Source organism: Schistocerca americana, unplaced genomic scaffold (assembly GCF_021461395.2).
Source record: "Schistocerca americana isolate TAMUIC-IGC-003095 unplaced genomic scaffold, iqSchAmer2.1 HiC_scaffold_97, whole genome shotgun sequence".
In the NCBI taxonomy this organism is placed as follows: domain Eukaryota; kingdom Metazoa; phylum Arthropoda; class Insecta; order Orthoptera; family Acrididae; genus Schistocerca; species Schistocerca americana.
In genome coordinates, this window is record NW_025726752.1 from 707,501 (window position 1) to 715,000 (window position 7,500).

General features: G+C 52.5%; 1 non-coding gene across 1 annotated transcript in view; it reads right to left on the reverse strand.

The window, feature by feature from the left end:
- The window catches only part of LOC124593029, a 1,910-nt gene extending 725 nt beyond the window's left edge, over positions 1–1,185 (reverse strand). Inside the window, exon 1 of the ribosomal RNA XR_006977781.1 lies at positions 1–1,185. This exon is cut by the window's left edge and continues 725 nt beyond it. This is a non-coding gene — a ribosomal RNA (small subunit ribosomal RNA).
- Between the last annotated feature and the right edge of the window lie 6,315 nt (positions 1,186–7,500).

Below are 7,500 nucleotides of genomic sequence, written 5' to 3' on the forward strand. Positions count from 1 at the left end.
TCCCGGAGGCTGCCCGCCGAGTCATCGGAGGAACTGCGGCGGATCGCTGGCTGGCATCGTTTATGGTTAGAACTAGGGCGGTATCTGATCGCCTTCGAACCTCTAACTTTCGTTCTTGATTAATGAAAACATACTTGGCAAATGCTTTCGCTTCTGTTCGTCTTGCGACGATCCAAGAATTTCACCTCTAACATCGCAATACGAATGCCCCCGCCTGTCCCTATTAATCATTACCTCGGGTTCCGAAAACCAACAAAATAGAACCGAGGTCCTATTCCATTATTCCATGCACACAGTATTCAGGCGGGCTTGCCTGCTTTAAGCACTCTAATTTGTTCAAAGTAAACGTGCCGGCCCACCGAGACACTCACTCAAGAGCACCCTGGTAGGATTGCAACGGGGTCCGCCTCGGGACGCACGAGCACGCACGAGGCGCGTCGCACGCCTTCGGCTCGCCCCACCGGCAGGACGTCCCACGATACATGCCAGTTAAACACCGACGGGCGGTGAACCAACAGCGTGGGACACAAATCCAACTACGAGCTTTTTAACCGCAACAACTTTAATATACGCTATTGGAGCTGGAATTACCGCGGCTGCTGGCACCAGACTTGCCCTCCAATAGATACTCGTTAAAGGATTTAAAGTGTACTCATTCCGATTACGGGGCCTCGGATGAGTCCCGTATCGTTATTTTTCGTCACTACCTCCCCGTGCCGGGAGTGGGTAATTTGCGCGCCTGCTGCCTTCCTTGGATGTGGTAGCCGTTTCTCAGGCTCCCTCTCCGGAATCGAACCCTGATTCCCCGTTACCCGTTACAACCATGGTAGGCGCAGAACCTACCATCGACAGTTGATAAGGCAGACATTTGAAAGATGCGTCGCCGGTACGAGGACCGTGCGATCAGCCCAAAGTTATTCAGAGTCACCAAGGCAAACGGACCGGACGAGCCGACCGATTGGTTTTGATCTAATAAAAGCGTCCCTTCCATCTCTGGTCGGGACTCTGTTTGCATGTATTAGCTCTAGAATTACCACAGTTATCCAAGTAACGTGGGTACGATCTAAGGAACCATAACTGATTTAATGAGCCATTCGCGGTTTCACCTTAATGCGGCTTGTACTGAGACATGCATGGCTTAATCTTTGAGACAAGCATATGACTACTGGCAGGATCAACCAGGGAGCTGCGTCAACTAGAGCTGAGCAGCCGGCCGCCCGGGAGTGTGTCCCGGGGGCCCGCGCGAACACGCAAGCGTCCGCTCAATTATTCTGCAAACAGGAGGAGGCTGAGCTCCCCTGCACAATACACCTCGAAACCCTCTCAGGTCCCGGCGGCGCGCAGCGCCGTCCTAAGTACTTGGTCGGGTTCGAGAGAGGCGCAATCGCCCGGAGTTTGGCGAGTAGACGCTTTAGGTGCGACCACCCGTGCTCCCAACTGAGCTTGCCGCTGCCGACAGAGGCCCGGGAGCGTGCTGTCGTGGCATTGCCGGCGGGAGACAACACGCGCCACCTACGGTGACCGGCAGCTCCAACGCCAGCGCCACAGAAGGACAAAAGCCCCACTTGGGTGCCGAAGCGAACTCTCCCAGCACAGCGCACGCGCCAACACGTCCGCACAGCTGCGATACAAACCACCTGCGAGAACCGCAGAGGCGACCGAGCAGCAGACGGCGTCGCGGCGCCGAGCGCCGGGCGGCGGCGCATCCTCAGCGCACACAGTCCTCAATCGGACCAGCACACTGCAGATGTCCACCGCGCTTCGCACCGGGCCCGCGAGGACCTACTTTGGCCGCACGGCGCCGCGTGCAGGGTGCGCCGGCGCGCAGCTGCGCCGCCTGCCGCCTCCGTCGGCCGGCGCGCCTGCCACTGGCCGCCCCCACCAGCCGGCTGTAGCGCGTGCGCCCACGCACCGCGCGGCCAGCACGCCGGGAGGCCCCCCCTCACCGGCCGGGGACGGTCCCACCCAGCCACCGCCGCGTATCGCTTCACACCCAGATGCCATTCACGTTCGTGGGCATGGTGGGTATCGCTGGAACAACCGGTTGGTAGCTCAACCGATCGTCGCCATCACTGATTCACCTCTAGCGAGAACAACCGCACCACAACGGTTTACCAGTTGTTCATTTGCATAACGTCACCAGCAAACGTAGGCGTCCATCGCCATTTGCAAATTCAACGATTGTTGCATGCCTGTGTCAGGTGTCACGACACACTATGTCTGCCCACATACACGCAACAACGTGTGCACGCTTCGCGAACACGTGGAAGGTGGCCCCCGTACGTATGCGATGTCCATTGCGCGAACGACTGTCAACCGGCCTCTGTCGCATGTCGCAGATGTGGAACGCAGTGCACCATGCTATCACGGTGTGTGAGAAGAGACGACTACGTCTGACAACACGCGCCACTACATCAACAGACGGCTCATGCTGATCGCCATCCAGGGCATACCACACTGCAATCCAGCTCTTATAGGGAGACGACACGTAGCTGAGTGCACAACATTTGGACCGCATGGTTCGCCGTTGTTGGCGCAGTCGTTGTACGGTCACATGTACCACGATGTATCATTCAGTACATGAGGACCAATGTGCAGTACAGTGTGTGATTTGGACGTACAACATCAGCGGACAGTTGACACAGGCCGTACCACAGCGTAGGCTAAGTGCTTCGCACATGCGAATGCCAATGAACAACTGCAAATGCCAATGAACAACTGCAAAGGGCATTGAGCATGTACGTCCTGCTGCCATCCACATTACAGTGTATAGCTGCAAGGTGTTTAACATGAAGCGATACACTGGGGACCGGGCAGTGCGAGTAGCAAACTATATTGCGGGGGTTGCAGTTAGGCAACACTACACTAATTTAACGCGTCGTATGACAATTACAGAGCAGGTTAAGGCCCAACGTGTGTTGGGTTAAGGCCCAACGTGTGTTGGGTTAAGGCCCAACGTGTGTTGGGTTAAGGCCCAACGTGTGTTGGGTTAAGGCCCAACGTGTGTTGGGTTAAGGCCCAACGTGTGTTGGGTTAAGGCCCAACGTGTGTTGGGTTAAGGCCCAACGTGTGTTGGGTTAAGGCCCAACGTGTGTTGGGTTAAGGCCCAACGTGTGTTGGGTTAAGGCCCAACGTGTGTTGGGTTAAGGCCCAACGTGTGTTGGGTTAAGGCCCAACGTGTGTTGGGTTACGTTAAGGGGCAATGTGGGTTACGTTAAGGGGCAATGTGGGTTACGTTAAGGGGCAATGTGGGTTACGTTACGGCGCAATATAGGTTACGTTACGGCGCAATATAGGTTACGTTAAGGCGCAATATCGGTTACGTTAAGGCGCAATACAGGTTACGTTAAGGCGCAATACAGGTTACGTTAAGGCGCAATACAGGTTACGTTAAGGCGCAATACAGGTTACGTTAAGGCGCAATACAGGTTACGTTAAGGCGCAATGCAGGTTACGTTAAGGCGCAATGCAGGTTACGTTAAGGCGCAATACAGGTTACGTTAAGGCGCAATACAGGTTACGTTAAGGCGCAATACAGGTTACGTTAAGGCGCAATACAGGTTACGTTAAGGCGCAATACAGGTTACGTTAAGGCGCAATACAGGTTACGTTAAGGCGCAATACAGGTTACGTTAAGGCGCAATACAGGTTACGTTAAGGCGCAATACAGGTTACGTTAAGGCGCAATACAGGTTACGTTAAGGCGCAATACAGGTTACGTTAAGGCGCAATACAGGTTACGTTAAGGCGCAATACAGGTTACGTTAAGGCGCAATACAGGTTACGTTAAGGCGCAATACAGGTTACGTTAAGGCGCAATACAGGTTACGTTAAGGCGCAATACAGGTTACGTTAAGGCGCAATACAGGTTACGTTAAGGCGCAATACAGGTTACGTTAAGGCGCAATACAGGTTACGTTAAGGCGCAATACAGGTTAGGTTAAGGCGCAATACAGGTTAGGTTAAGGTACGACATAGGTTAGGTTAAGGTACGACATAGGTTAGGTTAAGGTACGACATAGGTTAGGTTAAGGTACGACATAGGTTAGGTTAAGGTACGACATAGGTTAGGTTAAGGTACGACATAGGTTAGGTTAAGGTACGACATAGGTTAGGTTAAGGTACGACATAGGTTAGGTTAAGGTACGACATAGGTTAGGTTAAGGTACGACATAGGTTAGGTTAAGGTACGACATAGGTTAGGTTAAGGTACGACATAGGTTAGGTTAAGGTACGACATAGGTTAGGTTAAGGTACGACATAGGTTAGGTTAAGGTACGACATAGGTTAGGTTAAGGTACGACATAGGTTAGGTTAAGGTACGACATAGGTTAGGTTAAGGTACGACATAGGTTAGGTTAAGGTACGACATAGGTTAGGTTAAGGTACGACATAGGTTAGGTTAAGGTACGACATAGGTTAGGTTAAGGTACGACATAGGTTAGGTTAAGGTACGACATAGGTTAGGTTAAGGTACGACATAGGTTAGGTTAAGGTACGACATAGGTTAGGTTAAGGTACGACATAGGTTAGGTTAAGGTACGACATAGGTTAGGTTAAGGTACGACATAGGTTAGGTTAAGGTACGACATAGGTTAGGTTAAGGTACGACATAGGTTAGGTTACGGTACGACATAGGTTAGGTTACGGTACGACATAGGTTAGGTTACGGTACGACATAGGTTAGGTTACGGTACGACATAGGTTAGGTTACGGTACGACATAGGTTAGGTTACGGTACGACATAGGTTAGGTTACGGTACGACATAGGTTAGGTTACGGTACGATATAGGTTAGGTTACGGTACGATATAGGTTAGGTTAAGGTACACATTGTTGTAAGGAAAGGTTTAATGGGGGGCGGGGCGGGGCGGCCGGTTTGTTGATTGTGATTATAGTAAGTGGATGCCTGCGGCATCATCTGATTTGCCACGTCAGGATGCACCTTTGGCTCATGACAGGCGGCGCTCTCATTCCATGCTTGTGGCAGACCTGTGTCTTTCATTCCTGCCATTGTTTGTGTGCTGTGAGAGGAGGCAGTATTGTGATGTTGGGTGCACCCCTGTGTAGGACATGTGTGGGTGTTGGTGGCTTGGCTGAGCAATGGTGGTTGTCGGGTGGGTGGGATATTCTGTTTTCTGAGTGGACCTCCCAGTCTGGTTATGACAGTGTGGATTGTCTAATGTGGCGGAGAGGATGCACTGGGTGTTGTTCCATGCTGGTGCTTACATATTGTCTGTGTGCGTGTTACAGGCAGAGAGTAGTGCGTGATAAGGGTGTGTGGCTGACGTGTGGTTGTGATTGTGAGCAGAGTCTTTCAGCATGTATACGGACAGTTGTATACATTATCTGTATTCTGATGGCTCTATCTATTACTAATCAGCGCCGTGTATACGTTTAATCCGGTTCCAGTCGAAACTGTTGTATCTCTGTACATTAGTGACACGGCGAGCCCGCTATGTAGTTACTCGTCTCGGCAGCTTCCACCGGTGTATGGCAAATGATTATAAGGAATCAGTCTAGTCGTCAATACCGATGGTGTGACGTCACATGTCTGGGGTGGGGGACGCTGCGCCCTTCCGGTGGGTCATGGCCTAGAAAGACTCTTCCCACGCAGGGGGGCGTGGACTGTCATTGACTCTTCCAGGTAATATACTTGCCGTACGTTCTTGCGACTGCGAGTGCAACGCTCACCGGTACCGACATGGATGGAGCGCCTCCTAGCTGACCGCTCAGCATCGGCATTCGTACAGAGAGCAACGCGGTCGCGTCTCTAGCTCGTAACTGGTACAGCCCGCAGCTCATGTATAGGGACATTCGGATATGTCGTCTCGATTATAATGGCTCTGCATCATTTACTAATCAGCGCCCTGTGTGTACTAATTCTGGTTCCAGTCAAGTTTTGCTGTTCTATTCCTGTTCAACAGTAGAACGGCGGCTCCACTACGTAGGTACTTCTCTCGGCAGCTTCCCCCGGGTATGGCAATTAATTACAGACAGTTTGTGTACAGACTAGTGCCGGTGTGTTGTGACAATGTCACAGGTCAGGGGTGGGGGAAGCTACGCCCTGCCAAATAGGTGGGTCAGGGCTCGGAAAAACTCTCCCCACACTGGGGGCTCGGACCCTCATTACTCTTCCGAGTAATATATTGAGGAGCGCACTTAGCCATTGCCCCGAGTCTTGGCGACTGCGAGTGCAACGCCCACGGGGACCGACGTGGACGGGGCGCCTCCTAGCTGATCACTCAGCATCGGAATCCGTACAGTGAGTTACGCGATCGAGTCTGTAGCTCGTAATTAGTACAGCTCGCAGCTGGCCAGGCTTACCCACTGTCGAGCCCGGGCACCCTCAGGCTCACCAGTTCTACCCAGCTACACCCGAGTTAGCCACAGGTTCTAGGCCATAAAGCCAAGTCCCAGATGTTCGGGACTCGGACCAAAAATGTTTACTACTCGTGTTGGCTTTAGTCCCACCACGTTAGACGAGTAACCGCCGAGGACATTTTAATTCGGGTCCTCTACCGCACATCTCTTACTGCCTGAGTCGCCTGTTGCCCTGTCGAGACATCAACCAGGGATAAGGTAGAAAACAGGCAGTTTTATAGGTAGCTGCCGTGCGGTCTGCCAAGGGGCTCATCGTATCTCCCGTAGGAGAACTTGGATACTAGTTCACGCGTGAACCGACACCTCCGACGACTACCCCAGCAGCTACCCCATGGTTCCCTTATTAGGTACTCGTTTTTACAAGATGTCTCTTGTCACACAGACGAGTTTCTGTCCGAGGTCGCAACGCGATCCTCTACCACACATCTCCTACTACCGGAAAGCGCCCGTTGCCCGTGGGTTCTACCTTTTGAGGCGCGGGATTGGGTAGCTTTCGGCAGTTTTGTGAGTAAACGCCGTGTGGTCTGCCAAGGGACATCGCCGTTACCACACAGGGTTCGGATACTAGTTCACGCCACCACGTGAACCGACACCTCAGACGGCTATCCCAGCGTTTACCGCTTTTTTGCGTGGTCTTTTACCACCACGCTACTCGTGTTAGCAAGACTCCTCTTGCAGCCAGAGACGAGTTACGGCCGATGCCACCATACGCGGCCCTCTACTGCATTACTGATCTGCCAGTCTCGCCCTTTACCGCCTAGCGCATGTGAGCTAGGGATCGGGTAGAAACATGACAGTTCTAAGGGTAGTTGCCATGCAGTCTGCAGGGTAACATCGTGGCCAAAGGCTCTCGGTTACTAGTGATTCCCACGCTGAGAAACGTGGCCCGACTTCCTCAAACGATGGCCCTGGACAACAACCCTATATTACCATGGACTGGTCTGGCACCACCTATTCAACATATTCGGTAGCAACCCTCCACTACAGAGGGTCCCATACAGTCACTTATTCAGCATATTCGTGACGACCTCCCACTACAGGAGACCGGACCCTTACCAACTCCTGTTTGCCCCCGACAGCAAAAGGGGACTTACTACAAGGTCGGCAGGTATCCTGC